The sequence below is a fragment of the Ovis aries genome, chromosome 12 (assembly GCF_016772045.2).
Source record: "Ovis aries strain OAR_USU_Benz2616 breed Rambouillet chromosome 12, ARS-UI_Ramb_v3.0, whole genome shotgun sequence".
Taxonomy (NCBI): domain Eukaryota; kingdom Metazoa; phylum Chordata; class Mammalia; order Artiodactyla; family Bovidae; genus Ovis; species Ovis aries.
This window is the reverse complement of record NC_056065.1, coordinates 35,512,873-35,537,423: the sequence shown is the minus strand read 5'-3', so window position 1 is coordinate 35,537,423 and position 24,551 is coordinate 35,512,873. Positions and strand designations below refer to the sequence as shown.

The 24,551-nt window shown below is 39.4% G+C and overlaps 1 long non-coding RNA gene across 3 annotated transcripts in view; it reads left to right on the top strand.

Annotated features, from left to right (window-relative positions):
• Positions 1–3,483: 3,483 nt before the first annotated feature.
• The window catches only part of LOC105606487 (uncharacterized), a 52,527-nt gene continuing 31,459 nt past the window's right edge, over positions 3,484–24,551 (top strand). For 2 of the 3 annotated variants that reach the window (XR_009595678.1, XR_009595679.1), the window contains exons 1-2: positions 3,484–3,554; positions 8,898–12,364. This is a non-coding gene — a long non-coding RNA (uncharacterized LOC105606487). Of the gene's footprint in view, positions 3,555–8,897; positions 12,365–12,588; positions 15,832–24,551 lie in introns of those variants that run through there. The other variant, XR_009595680.1, reaches the window with a different exon arrangement.

Genomic DNA, 24,551 nt, shown 5'->3' with positions numbered 1-24,551 from the left:
ATTCTAGCATAAAAACAAAACCAGAGCAGAGGAGAGAAAGAAACTTAGTTCAAGAAATGGTTTCTATAATAGTAGGATCAGGCAAGTTCAGTCTGTAGGTCAGGCCAGCTGAATGGAGACTCTATGGCAGGAACTGACACTGAAATCTACAGGCAGAATTTCTTCTACTTCAGGAAAATCTGTTTTGCACTTGAGAAACTATGTTTCCCTGCCTTTCAACTGATTAGATGAGGCCCACCAGATGATCAAGGATAATCTTTAAAGTCAACTAATTGTAGATGTTAGCCATATCGACACAATACCTCTACAAAACACCTAGATTGATGTTTAATTAAATAACTTGTTACTACATCCTATGCAAGTTGACTCGTGCAATAGACTGTGTCATTAGTGAGGTATTAAGCTGCATGAAGGATTTAATTCTCCTTGGCATTTACAGCCATTTTTATGATAGCATTAAAAATATTGATTATCAAAATGGTAGAAAACATGTCTGCTGTGATCACCAAGTAATCCCTTAAGAATGAGGCTTGTCATGAGGTCATGTCAAAAAAAGAAAGGGGTGGTCAGTGAATGAAAGCATCTAGTCCACCTAGTATAATATTATTTTAAATTAATACACCCCATGGACTGCAGCCTACCAGGCTCCTCCATCCATGGGATTTTCCAGGCAAGAGTACTAGAGTTTATTTAACTTAAGAAACTGATTCAAGCTAACTTCACAAGAAAGCAACTTACAAAACTATACTATTGATGTATTAATTTAAAATTAAAAATAAAAAATCAATCAATTAATTAATTTAAAATTAAACTCACAGCATGAGTTTGAGGGAAAATGAAAAAAAATCAAATATTGAGTGAACATCAGGATTTGCCAGCTGAGGCTTCCATTTCCACAGTAAGGATTTACCTATCAGAATAACTAAATACTTGTTTCTATCTATCTAAACTCCTCTTCTTTAGAAAAGACATGAATGGCACATTGCCAATATCTAAATCTATTACTCTATTTCTGTGTTACTAAGGTAGATAACCTTCATGTACAATCTAATTGACACCTTGTTCAGATAGGACTCTGTATAGCTCAGATGGTAAAGCATCTGCCTACAATGCTGGAGACCTGGGTTTGATCCCTGGGTCAGGAAGATACCCCAGAGAAGGAAATGGCAACCCACTCCAGTATTCCTGCCTGGAAAATCCCATGGACGGAGGAGCCTGGTCCATGGGGTTGCAAAGAGTCGGACACGACTGAGCGACTTCACTTTCAGATATGCCAGCTTTTTCAATCTGGTTACAGTTAATAGTTATGTTGACCTGTAAACTAGTCACTTTCTTTAAGATGTGATAGACATTATAAAGAGTCCTTCTGAGCACCTGAACTTCACTGCCACCTTGAATTTGATGGGACCTTGTGACTAATACGTTTGACCAGTACTTTTCAAGCAGAATAGTATATGTCACTTCTAGACTGGAACATTTAAATATCAGCACAAACCTCGCCTGAGTTCTCTTTATCTGTCAAGATGGGCAACAATAGTCAATGCTCCAGATAGGGTCTGCTTGGGGTCAAGAAAATTTGGAACAAGGGCCTCCAGGCCCTTGTCAAGGACACAGGATGTTATGTTATGTTATGTTATGAACAAGATACAAACCTTGATGCTTTAACCATGGAAATCTTGGGGTTGTTTTTCACTATAATAAAATCTTGCCTGGGCTTCCCAGGTGGCTCACTAGTAGAGAATCCGCCTGCCAATGCATGAGATATGAGTTCAATCCCTGGGTCAGGAAGATACCCTGGAGAAGGAAAGGGTAACCCATTCCAATATTCTTGCCTCAGAAATTCCATAGATAGAGGAGCCTGGCAGGCTACAGTCCATGGGATCACAAAGAGTCAGGGACAACTTAGCCACTAGACAACAACAATAAAATCTTGTTTATCCTGCTAAGTCACTTCAGTCATGTCCAACTCTTTGCGACCCCAGAGACAGCAGTCCACTAGGCCCCCCCGTCCCTGAGATTCTCCAGGCAAGAACACAGGAGTGGGTTGCCATTTCCTTCTCCAGTGCATTAAAGTGAAAGGTGAAAGTGAAGCAGCTCAGTCGTGTCCGACTCTTAGCGACCCTACGGACTGCAGCCTACCAGGCTCCTCCATCCATGGGTTTCTCCAGGCAAGAGTACTGGAGTGGGGTGCCATTGCCTAAGTAGTAAAAAATGGCATTACGTGTTTTATCTTTATTTTCCTTTTTTCAAAATTTTTGGCAAACACCTCATTATTGCTTATGTCCACATATCATCTATAAAGTCATAAATAAATAAATTCTATATATGTAGTTTATGAGGCTAAAGGATAATTACTCACCCATTCCTAGCTCTGTATATATACCCTGAACTGTCACAGAAGCCTTATTACTTCATATGTTTCCTATGATTGCTAAATAATTTGACATTTTCTAATAGAGCTTCATTTACCATGTCCTTCTATCAAAAGAACTAAGAAGGGGCTGCACTATGACCAAATAGTATTTTATTTTTGTCTGTTTTTCAGTTAGAGAGACGCATAAGGATGTTAGGTTACTTCTTCCTTCCTTTTAAATGACATAATCAACCTTCTCCAACCACTAGATTTGGACTATCAGCCCTGATGGTTGTCCCAAATGATCATACCAAGATCATACCAAGATCCAACCTCAAATGAAGTAGAACTCTGTGTACATGCAGATAACTCAGAGAGGGTGCTTGAATCTTCTTGTCCCTCCCCTTTCCCCAGTGACAGCCTTAGCATCATCGTGTTTCTCTATTCTCTTTGTAGAAGAAAAGAGAATGGAGAAAACTCCTTAAAAGGAATGTGCTGTATCAAGGACCCTTAGTTTGTTACAGTTGAATCAGGGTTTTCTCTCCCTTCTTCTCTCTTTTTTTTCTTTTTTTATTTCTAAGAAAAATGTGGCTCTGTGAAGATACAAAAGGAGAATATGCAGGCCTTTTGGATAAAGGATATAAGACCTGTGAATATTATATGTGTTATTTCTTATTCACAAGTCAGAAATGTAATCAATGTATACATTATCTTCCTTGGAATTTTCAGTGTGCTTATATTTAAAATCATGATTATGTAAGGGAAATTAGCTTATTCTTGTAGCTTCTTGGAGAAGGCAATGGCAGCCCACTCCAGTACTCTTGCCTGGAGAATCCCATGGATGGAGGAGCCTGGTGGGCTGCAGTCCATGAGGTCGTGAAGAGTCAGACACGACTGAGTGACTTCACTTTGACTTTTCACTCTCATGCATTGGAGAAGGAAATGGCAACCCACTCCAGTATTGTAGCTTCTTGCTTTTCTTCGATAAGTTCCTTTGAGGTCACTTGCTTAGATGCTCCAGAAATTAAGGCTATAAATAACAATCACTGCAGAAGAGAGGAATGCTGGGCTTCAAGCCTTGGAAATGTTGCCACCAAGTCACCAAGTCCTTCACCTCAGCCTCTCTGGTCAGTAACCAGCAGACACTGGCAGCATGCAGAAATCTCATCCCTTATCCACTATCATGTTGTGACTATTAAAGGTGAGTTGATTATTTTAACTAATTCCCAGAAATTTCTATACCAAACATTATTCTTTCATGACTATGATATAAACTTACTTAGAATGGGTCAAGGATTCAGGAAAATCTTTAATAGCAAGTGGACTTAAAAATTTTTTGTGACTACTTTCTCAGCCAGTGAGAAATCTGTTCCACAGTATCCCTCATAAGTAATACGTTAAAGGAATTGAGTCTTCCATGCTGTAGTTAATAACTATGATGACTTCTCCGGTGGCTCACTGGTAAAGAATCCACCCATAAATGAAGGAGACACAAGTTCAGTCCCCTGGGTCAGGAAGATCCCTTGGAGAAGGGAATGGCAATCCAATCCAGTGTTCTTTCCTGAAGAATCCAATGGACATAGGACCCTGGTGGGCTGTGGTCTATGGGGTCACAAAAGAATTGGTCACCACTTAGAGACTAAACAACAACAAAAAGATGACTGTCGTTTATTGAGTTCCTGTAAACTAGACAACGGGTCCTCACCAAAATCCTGCGAGGCAAGTCATTTTAGTGCCGTAATTTTACAAATGAAGACCTTGAGGTTTAGAAGAATGCCAAATAATTTACCTCAGATCTCAGACTGCAAAAAGCCAACTCTGGCAGTTTCTATATTTCATGCTTATAACCTAATTCACATTGCCTCTATTAGGTAGTCATTACAGACTTAGAAGTTGAGAGTGACATAATAAGGCTTTTTTTTTTTTTTTAAGAAAAATGACGTTAATAGCATAGATTTGGGAAAGCTTATAAAAAGCCAGAAAAGTCCTAATGTCAAAAAGGGAGTGGAAACATAACTAATGTACCATATTAATGTCTAGATGAGAAATCAACTGGAAAATAAAATTTGCACAAAATCTTGAGGTTTTAACAATGAGAGTTTTATCTTGGGATTTTAACAGAAGGAGTTTAACAATGGGTAAAATGAGATCTAACAGAAACATGTGTGTGTGTGTGTGTGAGTACTCAGTCACTAAGTTGTGTCCAACTCTTTGGGACCACATGGACTGCAGCCTGCCAGGCTCCTCTGTCCATGAGATTCCACAGGCGAGAATACTGTAGTGGGTTGCCATGCCCTCCTCCAGGGGATCTTCCCAACCCAGGGATTGAACCTATGTCTCCTGCATTGCAGGCAGATTCAGTACTGCTGAGTCACTAGGGAAGCCCCATGTATGTGTGTATGTGTGTGTATTTTATATATGTGTATATATATATATATGTATTTCATATACATGTACACATATATTTATTTTATACGTGTGTATATTATATATATGTATCTTATGTGTGTGTATTATACATACGTACACATATATATGTATTTTATATATGTGTGTGTATTATGTATATGTATATATATATATATGCAGAGAGAGAGAAAACGAGAGAGAGAGAGAGAATGGATTTTTGTAATTCACAAGCTTGTGTACTTCCCATTTACACATTGCTCATCCCTGTAAATTCAATGTCTGGCATATATACCCAGGTGAGATAGATGGTAAAAAGTTTTTAGCTGACAAATGATTCAGAGTGGCATTTAGTTCGCTATTGTTCTTTGGTTGTTTGATTTTATTTTAACCATCGTTTTACTTTCTTCAAGCAACCCAATATGGAAGTCTTACTTTGAATGAACGCCACTCTCACTTACATTTCTAGATTTCATTATTATATTTTTATGAGGGTGTGATTGTTTTATAATGTTGTGTTAGTTTGGCTGTACAATGAAGTGAATCAGCTATATGTATACATATATCCCCTCCCTCTTGGACCTCCCTCCCACCCCCCCCCCCATCCCACCCATCTAGGCCATCATATAGCACCGAGCTGAGCTTCCTGTGCTACACAGGAGCTTTCCACTAGCTATCCATCTTACACATGGTGGTGTATATATGTCAATCCTAATTTTTTAATTTGTCCCACCCTCCCCTCACCCCTCATGCCAAAATTGCTAGGTTGAAGATAGATATTTTAAAAAATTTAGATTTAAGCCCATCTTACTGACGGCAATGAATAAGTTAGGAACATATATAGAGAAAGGGAGACACTGGAACTTCCATCCACACCCTTGAGCAATCTTAGATCACTCTAAGAGCCCAGAGCCCTCCAAAGACTTTACTCTGGTCCTGTAAAGCAACCGTTATCCCTCAAATTCTAAATAGTTAAACAAATCAGACTCCAAATGTTGTTGTACATGTCTATATATGTATATGTATATACATGTATATATATATATATATATATATATACACATAGGAAAAGAAGCACTAGTATATAGCTCTGAGCAGAGAAACCATTTAGAAACAAATAATAAAATTCAAGGTATACATCATTTTGGCAAGGGTATGTATTGTTATCTCAGTTTTAAGAAAGAAAAGTTGGTAAGCATAATTCTTCTCTGTGATGCAAGATTCATGCTCTATGAAGAGTGAGCCAGCATGGTTACCATCATTAACGAGGTATGGCAAGCATTTTTCATGGTGTTACATCTACTTTTTGGAAAGAAGGTTTGGATAAATGCAAACCCTCAAGAGAGAAGTCAGCCAAAGCTTCTAGAATCAAAATTAAGTGTGAGTCACTCAATTCATCTCTAAGTAACAGTCTCGATGTTGCAGGCTGCCATGATATTGGAGAGAAGAATGGAAAATTATTCCTTGGCTGGGACATAAAATATTAAGGGATGCCAAAATTCAATATAGTAATTGATGCTTTCTGAGACCCTTAGTGCCCTAGGAAATAAAAAACTGCCTCTCTAACTCTCTTTCCACTGTTAGGTCAAGTGTGTAAAAGACCTTCTAAAACTATGTTAGCTCAGCTAGGAAACATTTGACCTTGTCCTCATGAATTGCTTGTTCTGTTATCTTCATGTTTTACAGGAAATGTCTGTTCTTCTGAAATGAGTCCAAAAATAAATGGTTGATATGACCTACTCAACTAACTAGCAAGCTTAGTAAGAAAGTAAAACAGGCGAAAAAAAATTGAACAAGTTGTAAAAATCAATACCAATACAATATTGTTAAGTAAAATAAAAAAATAAAATAAAATAAATTTAAAAAATAAAAAAATACCTAAGCAGGAATTGCCCCTGCAAAGCTCTTGCCTAATTCATACAAGTATGGAGGAAGCCATCACTTACGTACAAAGAAGTCACATTCCCGTGCAAGCACAAGGTCATTACCTTACATGAGCACAAGGTCATCACACTCCCCACATGTGTACAATGTAACCACACTTGAAACCATACTTGCAGCCACAGTGGATAGGTTCAAGGGCAGATAACTGTCCCACATCAACAAATCAGTTTCTTTAGATTTTTTTGTATACTTGGAACAAAGTTAACACAATCTTTTCCAGGTGACCAAAACTGTAATATATACAATTTTTAAATTGACCACAGCCATATTTTCTTATTTGTGGAAAGGCTGATCTGTGGTGGAAGGAGAGAAAAAAAAAAAGCTGACATTGGGGAGGAAAAGAAGAATTGAAAGAGAAACATCAGTGAGCACATTTCCATCTTCAACTCAGTTGCCCCTAACAGTGTGATGCATCCCAGCCCTTTAATGGTTTTGGTTGTTCAAATTTTCCTTAAACTATTAGACAAATCCATCATGCTTTTGGTAAAGTCTCCTTTTAAATTAAGATACATGCAACTTGGTTCTTCTAGCCTCTAATAACAGTTTCAATTTCTAAATCAGTTAATAAGTATAAATTTCACTGAAGTTAACAAAGAAACTCCAGATGACTTTCAAATACAAAGTTTAGTTTTTCATTCTTATCTCTACTGTAGACTCCAACCAAGTTGATTAAGCAGGCACCTCCTCAAATACTGCTGCTCATTGTGGCAAAGAAAAACAAAAAAAGAGGGTCTCACTTTGTTCAGAATTTATGGGTCAGAAATAGCCACAGCCCTACCCAGCTCCAAAGAGGCCTGGAAGTACAGTTCCACCGAGTAACTAGAATATGAAGAACTAGAAATATTAGGGGAATATCTCTAATCATCACCACACCCACATTTCACTGCTAACAGAATTGAAGCTGATATTATATTGATGAAATATAGTATGTATTGAAGCCAGAAGAAATTGCTGTGCTAGTAATTTTGTTGTGGGCCTCAAATATTCAGTTCCTCAGCACTTAGGTCAACTTTGCTGAATAATACTTATTTATTGGCAGGACTAGAATTCACTAATTTAAAAAATGAAATCATTTCAGCTGTGAACTCTTTTCTATTTGTTTGAGTGAAAATAAAGATAAGGTTAAAAGTGAAAAGTTGCTTAATTGATTAATTGATTTTTAGTTTTGAGGCCAAAGAACCTAACATACAGATAACATAATTGATACTAAGGTTGAGAATTGTATAAGATACACAGTAAACATTATCTGTTGCATTAATACAGGGGGCAGGGAGTAGCTGCAGAAGACAAAAAGCAAAGCTCCCCTATCCCAGTCAATCTATATTAGACATACAGTGTAAAAAAAAAAAAAACAAAAAAACAAAAAAACACTTTGTATTCAAATGCCACTTAGAATTTCTTTGATACTTCCACAAAATACTATATAGCTGATTGAACTGAAACTGTTACTGGAGGCTGGAACAGTGTTGACAGGGATAAAACATTTGATAAAACTCCTGTCTGTAATAACTTAAGTCAAATGAGGTCCCAAATGACCTCTCACATATAAAAGAAGATACAGTAGAAAGGATATTTGTACCATGTTTGTTAAGGTGGTTGAATTTGACAAGGCGCAAGAAGAAACAAACTGGCCCAGAAAAAGAAATCGAGAAAATTCAGGAATTGGTGTTTGTGTAGGATTAAAAAGATAGCATTTTATCATGCTAAGCAGTACAGGATAAAATTGAGAGAACTTTTGAGCCAATTAAAATTCAGCCTTGAGTTAAGGATCAAATCAAGGGCATAGCCATGACCATAACACCCATTTGTTAGAACTGCTAAATGAAATAAGATGTTTCAGAGCAGAGATCCACATAAGTTCATGGTATCTAGTGGATATCTTCAATTGAACACAATAATTCAGAGAAAAAAGATTAGATATATGGTTCTCCCACCAAAGTCTGAAAGAATGAGAAACACAAAAATAATTTAAAATAAAGGCATGAGGTTAAAAAAAAGCATTAAAATATAGCAAAGATATAAGAAATGTCTGGGAAAGAACCATAGCTGTGGCACATTGAAATGACCAAGATCAAATACATAAGAATCCTTGTGAACTTTTTAAAGAGTTATGTTGGCAAAGAAACTGTGGGCGAAAAACCATTTAAATCCAATCAAAATTCAAAATGACACTTAAATTTTTATCACTCTACAGGGAGGAAGCTGGCTAAAAAAGCTGCTCGAATTTCAAGAAGGGCATATTCTGAAATAACATTTTTAGATATCTAAGTTGGATCATGTTGAAGGAAAAATTTCCCTGGGAAATGGACATGGGGAAGGTCCACGGAGAGCTTCAGGCAAAAGAACTACATCAAGAATGTGGATTAATCAAGAAGTTTTCAAAAAACAGAGTGCCATCATAACGTCCCCCAGTAAGAGTTCAGAACTGGACAGATCAGTGACTGCGGATTTTCACATTCTCCACATTTCCAGATCAAAGTTTTTATTTCAGATCTCCTGTCTCTATTCCAGTACTGCATATTGGACGTGGGGATGGGAGCATGATGTGGATTGAATGGTGGTCCCCCAAACACATGTCCACATTCTAATCGTCAGAGCTGTGGACATGACCTTATTTGGAAAAAAGAAATAGCATTTGAAGATGCAGTTAAGGGTCACTGACAGCTTAGATAGAAAGGAACAGAGACAGGAAAAAATGAAAGAAGATTGTTGAACTTCTAAAATTCTAGTCAGGAAATGGACTGTTAAAGCTACTCAGCTGCAAGCAGGTGCTACCATTCAAGAAAACGAAGCATGACTCCAAGGGCGGAGCAGTAGCAGGGGACACAGAGGCCAGTAGAGCCATCATGGGCCTAGAAGGTGGAGCCTGGAACCGTAAAGGATTTTGAAACCTAATGAAATTTGCGCTGCTGGATTTAGAACTTGCTTGGGACCACACTGAAATTTGGAATTTTTTCAATCATAGCATCTTAAACCCCACAGTCAGAAGCAACACTCAGTAGCATTGTTTAAGTGGTAAGTGTGCCAATATCATTATTTCATAGATGAGGCATTTAAGGACTGTACTAGGCCAAAAAGTGGGTCCGCAAAGGACCCACATCCTAATTCCTGGGACCCTTGAATGTTGCCTTATATGGTGGCAAAAAAGAGCTAAGAATTTTGAGATGGGGAGATTACCATGGATTACCCCGGAGGGCCCAGAATGCAGTTATGCGTATCCTTGTAGGAGAGAGTGCGTGTGTGCATGCTAAGCTACTTCAGTCATGTCCGACTTTTTACAACACTGTGGATTGTAGCCCTCCTTGCTCCTCTCTCCATGGGATTTCCCAGGCAGGAATACTGGAGTGGGTTGCCATGCTTTCCTCCAGGGGATCTTCCTGACCCAGGGACTGAACCCGCAGCTCCTGACTTACAAGAGGAGTCTTTACCCCTGAGCCACTGCGGAAGCCCTTACAAGAGAGGCAGAGAGATTTTACACATGATCACGCAGTGAAGAAAGAGGTGTGAAGACAGAAGAGCGATCTGAAGACACTAGTGATGAATAATTGAGTGACACAGTCAGGCATCAGAAAACTTCCAGCAACTACCTGAATCTGGAAGAGATAAGAAAGGATTCTCCCTAGTACTTCTGAAGGGACCATGGGCCAGCAACTTTATTCCAGCAAAGCAATACTGATTTCAGACATCTGGACTCAAGAACTGTGAGATAATACATTTATGTTGTTTTAAGCTATTAAATTTGTAGTAATTTGTCACAACAGCCCCGGGAAACAAATACAAATCCTAAGCAAACTGACTTGGCTAAGGACTCACAACTCACACACAGCCGACAGAAAACTAAAATGCCTGTGTCTTTGCAGTCTCTTTGCACTACAGCATTTAGACTGAAGGGACCTTTATTAGAAATTCAAGGGTTAGAGGTGGAAATAGGGGTGAGAACGAATAAGAGATGAGCATATTCTTCTAGCCTTTCCCAGCTCTCTGGCATAAATATTTCAGGGCTCCAACTTCACGGAAGGAAAGCAGGGTTTCTAGGACACTGAACTGGCATCCACTCCTCTGGCCAAGAACATGAGTCAGCCCGTGGCAGTGAGCATCCTTGGCTAAGTCTGCATGATAAGCCAGCTGTTCGGTCTTCTCTTTCTTGCTGCTCCATGTTTGCAGGTGGATCAGCATAGTTTTCAATAGAAGAAAGATTCTGAAGTTTGGCACGCAAAATCTATAGAGATGAATGGCCTTTTTAGGTGGGGACCTAATTAATTGACTCAAATGATGAATGTGGGCTGAGAGCTGCGGTTTGCTGCTCTAAGGCTGGCTGAGCACACCCACATTAAGGTAATCTTCACCAAGTCATTGACTCCTCAGCCAGTGGAAAGCATGTTGCCCTTTCTCCATCCAAGTCACAAGGCTAGTAGGATACATTCCGTTAAAAAGTTCAGAGTCTAAGAAGAGCCACTGATTGGAATTCCAAGCTTCACATCCCCAGGGGAGTCTGAGGAAATGGAAAATCATGAATCTGACTCAGGAGTCATCTGGTGCATAACCGTAAGTGAACCGTTAGCATCCCTGAGCTCCCAAATTGCCGGGTGTCCTTATACACACGACTCAGTTACATCAAGTGACTCTCTAAAAATGAGAAGCACTGCAGCAGGAATCATGGGAACTCACTTTGGTCCCAGCACTCCAAAAATTGTTTTGGCGATTCACATGATACCTTTGAATCTCAACTTTTTTTACCTATAAAATGAAGATCCTTAACATTCTTCCTTGGAAGACCTTGTGCTCTGTTGGTAAGAAGAGAAATTGGCTCAGCCTCATTAAAAAACATTATTAATGCACCTCAAAAAATTAAAAACAGAACTAATATGTGATCCAGCAATCCTACTTCTGGGTATATACCCAAAAGAAAATAAAAGAAGATAATGAAATTATATTTGAAGTCACATTCATGTTTATTGAATCCTTATTCACAATAGCCAAGATATGGAAGCAACCTAAGAGTCTGACAAAAGAATAATGTATACACACACACACACACACACACACACACACACATACACATATGTGTATAAATATATGGGGGGTGAAGGGGAAATAGGTTGAGGTTGGTAAAGAGTACAGAATTTGCTATATGATGAATAAGATCTGAAGATCTAAAGCAAAACATGGTGACTGTATTAATAACACTGTATTATATGATTGAAATAGGTGAAGGGACTAGAACTAAATATTCTCACCAAAGAGAGAGAGGACAAAGATACATATGTAACATGATGAATGCTTAATAAACTATATGAAGTGAATCCTTTCACAATGTATACATACATCAAATCACCATGTTGTATACTTTAAATATCTTACAATTTTGTCAATTATGCCTCAATAAAGCTGAACTTCTTTTTAAAGACATATGAATAAAAAATTCTTCCTGGCTTTACATTCAGTTGTGCTGCTAGGGGTAAAGAACTCACCTGCCAATGCAGGAGACGTAAGAGAGGTCGGTTTGATTCCTGGGTCAGGAAGATCCCCTGCAGAAGGAAGTGGCAACCCACTCCAGTATTCTTGCCTGGAAAATCTCATGGACAGAGGAGCCTGGTGTGCTACAGTCTATGGAATCACCAAGAGTCCAACACAAGTGAAGCAACTCAGCACTACATTCAGGTAATTAACATAATCAGGACCAAGACATCTGGACTGATGCATACACTCATGTCCCTTACAAGTGATCTTAATACATCCTTCAGGTTCAGTGGGTATTAGGTAGACAGGGACTGGGGATTCTCAAATGTGACTGGAATATATTGCCAGTGTTCTCTGCTTTGCAGATATTTTTAACTTGCATTCTGGTTCTCACAAATGCGTATTTATCTTTTACTTCCCAGCAGAGCTTGGCTGCAGAGTGAATCATCAATCTATTGATTTTAGAAGTATCTTTCTGCTCTGTGGGAAGAAAAAAGAGACACCAGTATTAAGTGAAAACTTGAAGGTCAATACAGATATAAAGAATTACTATCAAGAAGATGTTGCTTTCCTAAAAAGATGAAATTCTAAATTCTATACTCCCCTCCCCAAATAGTATAAGAAAATTCTAAGGAAAAACGCAACTTGGTATACTAAAAACAAATAAAGAAGAAAGCATACAAACCAATGGAGCTAATATGCAAATAAAAGCTTGTGTTCAAATTCTATAATTTCTCATTACTAAGTTAATAAATGAATCTTACTTTGTGGAAGGGGGCATTATAGCTATTAAGGGGAAATGAAGGTCATTCTTGATTTGTACCCCAGTTCTTCCATGTCCTACGTGTGACAATCGACAGATTAATTTCCTCAGGCTCAATGTATTTATCTATAGTATGGGGATAATAGTGATTCTCTCAAGTGTTACCAGGCTTCAAAGGAGATCGTCAATGTAATAGACTTTCTCTAGAGTCAGGAATATCTAAATTAGTATCAGTAGCTGATTTTGCCAAAGATTGAGGACAGGATGGGGAATGAATATAAATGAAAAGCCATTTGAATGACTATTTTGGATAGTTTGGCTGAAAAGGAAAGAGGAAAGTAGAGATAATGGAGATAGACGAATATGTATGGTAAATGGTGTGGTGGATACTTTTTCTTTTCGCCTGCTTGTTTGCGGGCTACTGTGTTTTTTATTCTGATGGTAATCAATGGAATAAGATCCCACGGTAAGAAGGAATGGAATCCAGTATGTTTAGTAGGAGAAAAGTTTCCTCTTCCACAGACTTGGATGGACAGGAAGGAAGCAGAGAAGACAGAGAGAAGTTGGACTTGCTGGAAGAAGAAGGGGAAACAGCCCTTGTCTGAGGCCACAGTGCATTGAAGGAGGAGAAGATGGGGCTTCTCTGTGGGAAGTGGCGGCTAGATTATGCTTAAGAAGAATCATAAAAGTGAAAATTTTGTTAGGAGAACAACTCGTCAAGACAACAAAAAGTGAGTTTGTCATTTATCCCAAAAGAGTTCACCTGGGACACACAAAAGACTTGCCATAGAAGAGGAAGGACTTAGTAGAGATTGAAACTGAATTAGCAGGGCATAAATCTGCAATGTTAAAAACTTTTCTCCAGCAAAGTCTTAACAACCAAATTTAGGAATACAGAATATGGGTCATCTGGGTTCTTTAGGAATGGAGTTTTGTTGAATGATTGAAGTAAAATGACAATATTGTTCAGTCACTAAGTTGTGTCTGACTGTGAGCCCATAGACTGCAGCCCACTAGGCTCCTCTGTCCATGGAATTCTCTAGGCAAGAATACAAGAGTGGCTGCCATTTCCTCCTCCAGAGGATCTTCCTGATTCAGGGATTGAATCCGTGTCTTCTGCTTAGCAGGCAGATTCTTTACCATTGAGCCTCCTAGGAAGCTCAAAATGATGATAGCACTACTGAATATTGTAACGTGCTTATACTATGCTAGGATAGGTTGCTTTGGATGGGGCTTAGATCATGAAAATTTAGGCATTTATAAAGAGAACAACAGTGTCAGTAATAGGACAGTTTTTGTTCATCTTTATCATTGACTTAATGCACAGAAGTGATTAAAACCTTCAGTATGAGGTCTGTCTTAGAGAGCTGTTCACACAGATTTAAAATAGAATTTTTAATTTTTCTACCTCAAAACGTCTCTTCCCTAAGTCTTTCCCATGTCTGTAATTGTGTCACCATCTACTTATGTGCTCAGGCCAACCCGTACTCACCCAAGATTCTTCTTTATCCTCCCCTCCCACCTCTACATCCAATCCAGCAGGCAGTCCTATTGGCTTCACATCTGAAATATTTTCTGAATCCAACCACTTAGTGCACAATCTCCTAGTCCAAAGGTCACCAACTTTTTCTGTAAGGGCCAGATTAGGTCCTTGGGCCATAGTTTGATGACCCCATTCTATTCTGTCTTTGTCATTTTCATCCTCTTATTGCTGCTGCTAAATCGCTTCAGTCGTGTCCGACTCTGTGTGACCCCATAGACGGCAGCCCATGAGGCTCCTCTGTCCCTGGGGCTCTCCAGGCAAGAATACGGGAGTGGGTTGCCATTTCCTTCTCCAATCCTCTTATTTGTATTCCCTTTTAAAGCAACCTCCTTGATTCTAATTTTACTGCCCCTTGACCCATTTTCACAGTAGCTAGTCATCATTTTGAAATAAAAATCAAACTATCTTGCTTAAAATTCTACAATGACTTCCTGTTGTAATTAGAACAAGGCAAGGCTCTGGCCTCCAAATTACTTCATGATTCAGCCCCTGCCTTCTGCCCATTATCCCTTTGCTAAGCATGTTCTGCTTATACTGTCCGTTTTTCTGTTCTTTGAACTCTCCAAGCCTGAAAAGGCTCAACTCAGACCTTAGTCCTTGCAGCTCCCTCTACTTGAAATAGCCTTCTCTGGACTGATTCCTTTTTCTCATTTATACCAACTATCCTCAAAAAAAAAATCTTTTCTTTCAATAAAATTACTTGAAAAAACACGTCTCTTCTGGACTTCCCTGGTGGTGCAGTGGATAGGAATCCACCTGCCAATGCAGGGGACATGGGTTTGATCCCTTGTCCAGGAAGATTCCTCATGTTTCAGAGCAGCTAAGCCAGGATGCCACAACTACTGATCCTGTGCTCTAGAGCCTGGGAACGACAACTACCAAACCTGCGTGCTGCAGCTGCTTAATCCCATGAGCCTAGAGCCTGTTGTCCACAAGAGAAGCCACCGCAGTGAGAAGCCCAAGCACCTCAATGAAGAGGAACCCCCTGCTTGCCAAAACTAGAGATGGATTGCACACTGCAACAAAGACTCAGCACAGCCCAAAAATGTCTTTTCTGATCTACCTGACAAACACTCCTTTGTATGTCATCCTTTCTAATCATGCTATAGCCAATTCTTCTGGTTAGTTTCTTCTTCATTGCAGACTGATCCGAAATCATCCCATTTACCTATTTATTTACATATTAAAGTCTCCTCTTTGCCCATAAACTTTATGAAGGGAAGGATTTTGTGTATCTGTAATCCCTATAATAGACCTGGCAGACAGCAGGCACTCAAAAAATATTCGTTGAATGAATGGAAGAATGAGTAAATGCATGAATGATCAATATTAAATGGTTTGGAGATGAAATTCAATGCCAAAGGCATCTCTCTGTCTTATTATTCTTCCATTCTTTCATTTTCAACAACTATTTGATACCTTTTTAAAAGTTTATGGACCTATTGGATACTGTGAAGTTTTAATCAGGAAAATAATCCATGCTGATAGCTTAGCTGTCTAATTAATGCTTTTCTTCCCAGTATCATGATTATCATACCTTAACTCAGGGAGTGATGCTGACTTAGACAAGGTCAAACACTGGGGACAATGGAATAAAAGCACCATAGTTTTGTTGGTCCCATGGATCTTTGAAAGAAATTCAAAAATCAAAAGACTATGATGCCAGAATGACAGGGTCTAGAGCCGGAAGACCTGAGGTTAAGCTCTGTCCTGCTGTTCACTGGTTATAAGGCCATAGGCCAAGGACTGAATCTCTCTCACACTCCATTTCATTGTTTACAAACTGAGCTAAAGGTGAGATGACTCCACAGATGTATTGTAAGGGCTAATTCAGTTCTATACCTAAAAGGGCTCTGTAAGTTAAAAACTGCTGTCAAATCTTCAGTTCAGTCACTCAGTCATGTCCGACTCGTTGTGACCCCATGGACTGCAGCATGGCCAGGCTTCCCTGTCCATCACAGACTCCCTTCAAGAAGATTTGATTTCGAATGGGACAAGGGCATATTTGGAGGGAAAGATCTGAGCCATGGGTTGGGGTGGGAACTTCCAACTTCCAATCAGGGCGATCCCAAGTAAGGAACTGGAGTCTAAAAGATTAGAGAGGAAATGGAGTTGTTTCTCAGGTCTCCCCAGGGTTGTGGCTTTTACAAGTGATTTCTCCCTTATCCAGAACAATGAGCTCCAGCACAGCCACCAAATGCAATATTTACTAATTTACACATATCTCTGGAGCCAGAGAAAGGGCCTATGAAATCCAGGTCCCACTTAGGCATGCTGTGCTGTGCTGTGCTTAGTCATTCAGTAGTGTCCAGCTCTTTGTGACCCCATATGCTGTAGCCTGCCAGGCTTCTCTGTCTATGGGGATTCTCCAGGCAAGAATACTGGAGTGGGTTGCCGTGCCCTCCTCCAGAGGACTTTCCCAACCCAGGACTCCCTCTTTGCAGGCATATTCTTTACCATCCAAGCTCAGGAATACTGGAGTTGGTAGCCTATCCTTTCTCTAGGGGACCTGCTATCTAAATATGTGCCAAGTGAGGCATATGCATTGCATGGGAAGTTAGAGATTGCACCAGACCTGGCATTCCAGATTTGTTCAAAGAGTTAACTTTAGTTCAGCTGAAGGCTGCTAATGAGTGGTAGAATTCATTTCTGACTGAAAGGAATCTTTCTTTTTGTTTTTATGTGCTCTTCCAAAAAGAGCCTAATTGTTCCTTCTGATTAATTTCTAACTATATATACTTAGTAGAATTGAAAACAGGCAGGTGCACCTCGTAAGGAGATATCAAATGAGCTACATCCTAAAATACACTGTTTTTTCAAAGACAAAGTAGAGTTGTCTAAGCCAACCTCACCCGAGTCCATAATAAGGTAAAGAAAACAATAAAATCTGGATTGGCCTCAAAGGTCCATAAAGCATTGTCACTCCTCGTGATGGGTCAATGGGCCCCCTCTCATAACTCTGAGGGTGGGATCTTGCTTAGTTTTATTTACCAGGAAACCTGAAGCATGATAAAAAAGCACAGCTACTCTTCAAGAACCAAAGCCCTTAAAGAATTTTTGGTCCTGGGTTAGAGATGAGGAGTGTCTGGTCTGAGCTAAGTGAACAGCTTACTCAATAGTTTTGATCCTTGAGTTCTCAGAAACATATCACAGATTGCTCCAAGCTATGGGCAAAATTGCTTCTAGAAAGACATTTGTATGCCTAGACCAGTGCTCTCAGGTGGAGTCCATGTAATAAATATCTCCCCAAAATACCTCCAACACGTGAGCTCCTCTGATTATATATCAATAAGGCTAATAAAAGAAGGGGGCTTCCCAGGTGGTTCAGTGGGTAAAGAATCCACCCTCAATGCATGAGACACAGGAAATGCAGGTTCAGTTCCTGGGTCAGGAAGATCCTCTTGGAGGAGGGCATGGCAACACACTCCAGCATTCCTGCCTAGAGAATGTGGTGGATAGAGGAGCCTGGCAGGCTACAGTCCATAAGGTCTCAAAGAGTCTGAAGTGACTGAGCACGCAGGCAGACAAGAAAAGAAGTGTTGAATAATCATCTCAGTGCCTGCCTCAGATCTACTTGTGAGGAGGGCCCTGGATGATGGTTTTTGAAGCACCCATTTTCTTAAGTACCTTGATGAGAAACTGAGACGAGAACTACTTAGAAGGAGTGGTGCTCTTTTCATTATATACAATCCCTGTTTTCACGATGAAATAAACCCCCTAAAATCAGAGAGTATGAACCTGTTTTATGGTCGGTGTCTACGAAACAGGTGAAACTCATGTCCTGCACAGACCTCTGGGCTCTAGGCTGGCAGCCTCCATGTCCTGACCTGGTCCTTCCCTCTGTTAGGATCAGAGTTGGCTGAGGTGCTCTGCTATCTATCTTCAAGGCATTGACAGGCACTGCTGTTGTCTGTTGTTGTTTAGTTGCTAAGCCGTGTCTGACTCTTTTCTAACCTCAAGGACTGTAAATCATCATGCTCCTCTGTCCATGGAATTTTCCAGGCAAGAATACTGGAGTGGGTTGCCATTTTCTTCTCCAGGGGATCTTCCCAACCAAGGGATTGAACTCATGTCTCCCATGACTCCGGCATTGGCAGGTGGATTCTCTACCACTGAGCCACCCGGGAAGCCGATACAGACATCTTAATCTTAATTTTCTCTTGAATCTTTAAAATACTGTTTCGGATACGATCCCAAGGTAGAAGTAGGTAGGCGAGCAGCAACAAAGAACTTATTTATTCTATTCATGTGGGACTAATTCATATTCATGATAGCAAAATTCAAACAATACAAAGTCAGTCTCCCTCATGCCCCAGGCCCTAGGTTGTCCATCTTTTTCCCGCTAAGAAAACCAATATTACCAGTTTGTGTGTGTATGTGTGTGTGTGTGTGTGTGTGTGTCTGTGTGTGTACTCTACAAGAGAGAGCTTATGTATATAAAAGCATCCTTTAAAAGTAAAAGCAATACTATATAATATACACACTCTTCTGTATTTTGCTTTTTTTATTTGCTAGTCTATCTCAGAGATTATATCAATGGGAAATCTACTTTATTATTTTTAATGGGTAGCTTGTTTGTACAGATGTGTCTGTTTTGGGAGATACCATGATTTATTTAACTAGTCCAATATTGATGAACATTTAAATTGTTTATATAGTCTTATGTCACTTGCAAGCTGTGATTTTGAGCAAAGATGAATCTGGTCGAGATAGCCCTCAAACCACTGGTCAGTTGCCTATCTTTACCATGTTTGCCAAAGAGAGCATCATAAAGATGAAAAAACTAAGTGTTCTTATCCCATAAACACACACACACAAATAAAAATGATAATAAAAGGCTAAGAAGAAACTTTGGGAAGCAATGCATATGTCTATGGCCTTGATAGTGGTGATAGTTTCATGGATGTATACTTATCTCCAAATTCATCTTTGAATATGTTCAGCATTTTACACTGTCAATCATACCTCAACAAAATCTTTGTTGTTTAAAGAAAAAGAAGCACAAAAGATTCTTTGACCAAATGCCTGTACTCTCTCATCAGTGTAATAAATTTCTTGCAAAGATGGCGGGAATAATTCCACTGATCCCTACCTACATGCATGCTGCTTTGCAATGGACTTTGTCATTCATCCCTTCCTGAGGGACAGTCTGTGACTTCTATCTGACCTCTTCTGTGATTGTTTTCTACCATAGAATGTAGCTAAGTCCCCAGTGTACTGATACTGAATGCCTGAAGCACACACTCGGCCATCTTTACTCCTGGCAAGTCCCACAGACATTCCCCCACCACCACTGGGGCTAGTGTTGTGGCTGGATTGGTCCTTGTGTTTCTTTTTTTCTTTTTAAAATTTATGTATTTATTTTAATTGGAGGATAATTTCAATACTCTGATGGTTTTTGCCATACATTAACATGAATCAGCCACAGGGTTCAGGATGAGGGGCACGTGCACCCTTGTGATACTTATTATGACTGCAGGATTCCCCTCAACAAAATCACTGAAGAACATGATTTACTGCTCACAGGTCCTAGAGGGTACACTGTTACAGAGACTACACAGCAAGGTCCTGGTAGAGATGAAGGTAAGAGTGTAGACCTGGGGCTCTGCTTTTATTTTAGGGCCCAAGCGTGTGGTGGAATTTCACTGGTTTATTCTTTACTGTAGAATTTAAAACTTCAGAATGGGAATCAGAGCAAAGCGTCCTATTATCCAGGTTGCTCAGAGCTTCAAAAAGGGAAACTTCGCTGGGTGAGGGATGCCGGGGGTGGGCAGCCTGGCTCCTTATCTAGTTGTTTGCTAATAGTTGTGTCACACAGCTGGCAATTTGTTTTCAAGACAAGTGTCTTTAAAATGGTTGCCTCACAAAGCGATCACAAAGCTTAATGTCAGGCAATTACATTACAATCGAAAAGCTTAATGTCAAGCAGTTACACTGCAGAAGCCTTGCAGCTTCTCCCCCTGCCCTCTTAAAAGGCTGCCTGACACCAGTCAAAGAAGCCTAGTGAGGCCTGATGGTGAGAGGCCATATGAAGACAGGCTAATGGCAGAACCCAGATGTGAACAAGGCCACCTTCAACTCTCCAAGGGCAGTGAGACTGCTGCTATACTGGCTGATTCTAACCCAGAATCATAGCAAGAATGTGGTTGCTACTTAAGCCACTGAGTTTGGGACTGTTTGTTAAGTAGCAGTAGATGAGCAATTCGAGTGCTAAGGATTTTGCCAAACCTTTCTCTCAGGGTTTTTCCATCCTTGAAAATTTTACGGATGGACCTAGGAATTCACATTTCAGTGGATTCCCCGGAGGGTTCTTTTTTAATGTAATAGTTCCAGCATAACTCACATGCATATTTATGTAGTATAAAAGGTTATGAAGCAGGATAATAAAATAAATAACCATAAAATCACTATTATCTTAAGAACTAGAAATTACCAACGCTGTGCTATCTATACTCTCATTCCCTGATCTATTTCACTGTCTCCCCAAGACAGAGGTAGCAACATCCTGAGTTGAGAGTTCATCAGTCCATTGCATATAGATATAGCCATATAAAATATATATGTACATACATATTATATGTACACTACATATGTATCACATGTGGATAAATATGTGTGTATAATGTATACATTCACACATAATATATTTGGTTTTGCTTATTTTAAAGCTTTATTAAAAATGTTATCATACTGCATGGCAAAGCGGAAGATTAGATTGATAAGGATATAGACTCTGATGTTAAGCTGCCTGTGTACAAATTCTAGCTCTGCCCCTTAGTATATGAAGGACCTAGGCAATTTACTTAACCTCTATGGGATTTGGTTTTCATTTCTAGGAAACAGAGGTGATGATAATAATATCTACCTCTTAGGGTCTTGGTGAAGGTTAATGAAATAACTTATCTAAAGTAATTAGGATAGTGTACTATACAGAGTAAGTGCTTTATAAGTACTACTATTTTTATTTTGCAATACACTGATTTCACCTAGCTTTATGTGTGCCATGAGTCGTACCTGCTGCACTTATCACTGTAGTTCATTCATGTTTCACTGATGTATATCACTCCAGTACAGAGCTATACCAAAATTTATTTAGCCATTCTCTATTAATGGATATTGTCATTGTCCCCAGTTCTTTGCTTTTGCAGCAGGGATACAATGAGCATCCTTTTACATATCTCCTAGGGTATAAATGCAGGCTTTTCTCAAGGTGTATGTCTCAGAGGAGAGTTGCTGGGTCACAGACAATGAGAATGCTTAGTTTTACAAGAAGAGGCCGAGTGATTTTCAACAGTAGTGGGACCAGAAGACAGTCTCATGTCCTTGTTTCCCATCTTCCCCAGGATTTGATTTTATCAGTTTTTATTTGATTTTACCAAGTTTATTGGGGAGTGTTCTCAACACTTTTGAGGGGTTGTAGAAAGCAGAAATGTGCAGAGAGATGATGCAATGACAACAAAGGTCTCACCCAATCCTGTAAGACTTTGATCAGAATTTTAATGCATTTTTTTGAGCCTTAGAGAAAGTTTTTGCCTCGAGTATTTGGTGAGAGAAACATATGCCTTTTAAAAAGTCTAATAATTTTGACTTTGTTGACTTCACACTCGGAGAAACCATAAGGCGTTTCCTCAGTCTCTCTTAGATTCTTGCAGCCCCAATTCTCCCCACTGCTCCTTGCCCATTGCAATTTTCCTTTGCCTGCTTCCCTAATGCTGTCCCATTTCTATTCTCCCCTTATTTCCCTGACCACTCTCTCCTTTTACTTCCCTCTTTGATGACCATGCTTATTCCCTGCTGCCCCTCAGGTTGCCTGAGTTTTGAATCCTGACATTTTTGCCCATGGCAACTATGGACCATTTCTTAATCTTCTTAATTTTACTGTCCTTCAATTTCCTCAGTTCTAAATGGGCATAATAAGAGTATCTACTCACTTGGTTTAGTGAAAATTAATGTAAAACATGTGGAAAGGAATCTGATACATACTAAGTGCTCATGAAATGTTACTATGCATTATTCCCTTCCTTTTCGTCTCAAGTCAGGTTTCTTAGAAATGGGTCTCAGATGCAAGAAGTTCATTGGTGAGTGTTCTCAACACTTTTGGGGTTGTAGAAAGCAGGGATGGTCAGAGAACCATGATGTAGTAACAGCAAAGTCATAGCCAATCCTACGAGAGTTCTAGAGCTGGACGACCTTTTCAGAGCTGCCCTCAACTGGAGATAGAGGTCAAGTCTTTATTCTCTATACTGTAGTACAAATGAAAGCTACTTAATGTTGGATTTCTTTATCTGTAAAATGGCTAAATTTTACCTATTTTAAAGGATTCAATGGAGGAAAAAAAAAAGTCCAAAAACAGACGCAGTAAAGAAATAACCCGAACAGTGTAAGGTGCCAGTCATCACAGCATGAGGCAACAGCACCTTAATAGCATACATTAAAATTCAGCATTCAGGAAACTAAGATCATGGCATCCAGTCCCATCACTTCATGGAAAATAGATGGGGAAACAATGGAAACAGTGAGAGACTTTATTTTCTCGGGCTCCAAAATCACTGCAGATGGTGACTGCAGCCATGGAATTTAAAGATGCTTGCTCCTTGGAAGAAAAGTTATTACCAAACTAAACTGCATATTAGAAAGCAGAGACATTATTTTTCCAACAAAGGTCCATCCAGTCAAAGCTATGGTTTTCCATAGTCATGTATGGATGTGAGAGTTGGACGATAAAGAAAGCTGAGCACCAAAGAATTGATTATTTTGAACTCTGGTGTTGGAGAAGATTCTTGAGAGTCCCTTGGACTGCAAGGAGATCCAACCAGTCAATCTTAAAGGAAATCAGTCCTGAATATCCACTGAAAGGACTGGTGTTGAAGCTGAAACTACAATACTTTGGCCACCTGATGCAAAGAACTGACTCATTAGAAAATGCCCTGATGCTCGGAAAGATTGAAGACAGGAGGAGAAGGAGACGACAGATGGACCTGAGTTTGAGTAAGCTCTGGGAGTTAGTGATGGACAGGGAAGCTGCGTGTGCCACAGTCCATGGGGTCACAGAGAGTCAGGCATGACTGAGTGACTGAACTGAACTGAGCACACATTTAAAATGGGATTTAAAAATCTTAGTAATTTAAAACTACAGTGACCACCAGCATATATGAGGACAGCGGAGAACTCACTAACTGTTGAGAACTTTCAACAAGATTCATGTAGTCATCTTCATTCATAAAGGGAAAAATTTTTTAAATTATATCTCCTAAAAAAAAAGAATTATTCAGATACATGTCAGGATGTTGGTAATTTTAAACAAAAGCTGATTAAATATTGAGTGCTCATAATCCAATTTGGAGTGTTTACTCATGTTTTGTGCTTTCTAAAAAGCTGATCTATAAAAACAGATTTTGGATTGTGATGTGTGATCACAGCCGATGTCAAGATGTACCCTGATCACAGGTGTGCCAGACACACTCTTGCATTTATTGATCTGCCTTATACCAGACACCCAGCATGAAAATAGCACTAAGCAAAGACTAAGGCCCCTTTCTGAAAGAATATAACAAGGATAGTTCAGAACCATCTATACTTAAGGAAAAGGGAGGTTAGCAAGGAAGACAGAGCTATAGGTCTTTCTAATGCTTTCTTTCTGCAAACCCAGTTAAGAGTGGCTACAAACAACCATGGAACATTTTTACTGCCTCCCACTACCATTTCTCTACATAATTTTCCCCTGATTTTTTTTCTCTTTTCCCTTCTCATTTTCTCTTAAACACAAATGAAAAAAAAATCAATCAATTCTTTTTTGAATAGAATACAGCAAAAGAAATGAACTGAGAAGACCTCTCCACCCAAGAGCCTAAAAAACCTCTTTATGTACCTGGCAAGATTATACCTACTTCTTGGACCACCGCCCTGATCCCTTGATTCTTGTGATAATCATATCATTTGGTTCTCATCTCTCCTACTTTGTCTTCTCACAGTGAGCCAGTGGAGCATCTCTTGGTTAAATTACTAGAGGATACAATCAAAGAAAGTGCAATCAATACAATTAACTTTCCAAAGTATAGACTCCTTTAAGTCATTGCTGACTT